Raw genomic sequence first — 796 nt, 5'->3', positions numbered from 1 at the left:
TTATTTACAGAACTAAACACTGACCAAACAAAGCTGACGTCATTAAAAATAACTGTGATTTAATCTCTATACAATATCACTGAGAAAAAAAAGAGGTGACTAAAATGGAGTTAAAAAATAAAACTTAATCAACTATGTCAATATAGACAAAATAAAAAAGACTTTTCTTTTATTTGATGGCTGTGCTTCACATTCCTCTTCCTGTGCGTCTGAATCATCTTCCTGGTGGCTTTGGACAGCAGTGCACGTGTGAATGCACTGTCAGCAGTAACAGCCTGTACAGCCATGCAGCTCGGAGTGTGACATTTCAAATATAATGTTGCCAAAAGTGAATGTGTGAAGATGGTCAAGGTCTGTTGGACAGTTTGCAGGTCACTGGAATGTTGGATTTCTCTTCATTATAAATTAATTTCTAATTAAATACAGAAAATGTCACTAAAATGTCACTGTCTCCACTTGCAGCTGCTACAATGATTAAAAAATAGATTAAATATAAAACTGAACATTATGGTGGTTTGTAGAGGATTTGTGGAGGGCTGTTGGACAGGGCTCTTTATGATTGTGTGGAAACTCAGCGTTGGGGATACCAAACAGAAAGATAAGATCACAGCAATGATTGACTCATACTACAAGTTAGCTCAATATTTTCATCGTCTTTCATGTCTGGATATATTGATTAAATCAGTAACACTTGTGCAGTGCCTGTTCAAAATGTGGGTGTCGACAGGGCTCATTGCTTACACTCAGTGTGTATGTCCATCTTGTTTGTTACTGTTGGACCAGGAAGAGCTGTCAC

The sequence above is a fragment of the Seriola lalandi genome, unplaced genomic scaffold (assembly GCF_002814215.2).
Source record: "Seriola lalandi dorsalis isolate HSWRI2012SDOR001 ecotype SW California unplaced genomic scaffold, Sedor1 jcf7180002054687, whole genome shotgun sequence".
Lineage (NCBI taxonomy): Eukaryota > Metazoa > Chordata > Actinopteri > Carangiformes > Carangidae > Seriola > Seriola lalandi.
Note: the sequence above shows the minus strand (reverse complement) of the source record.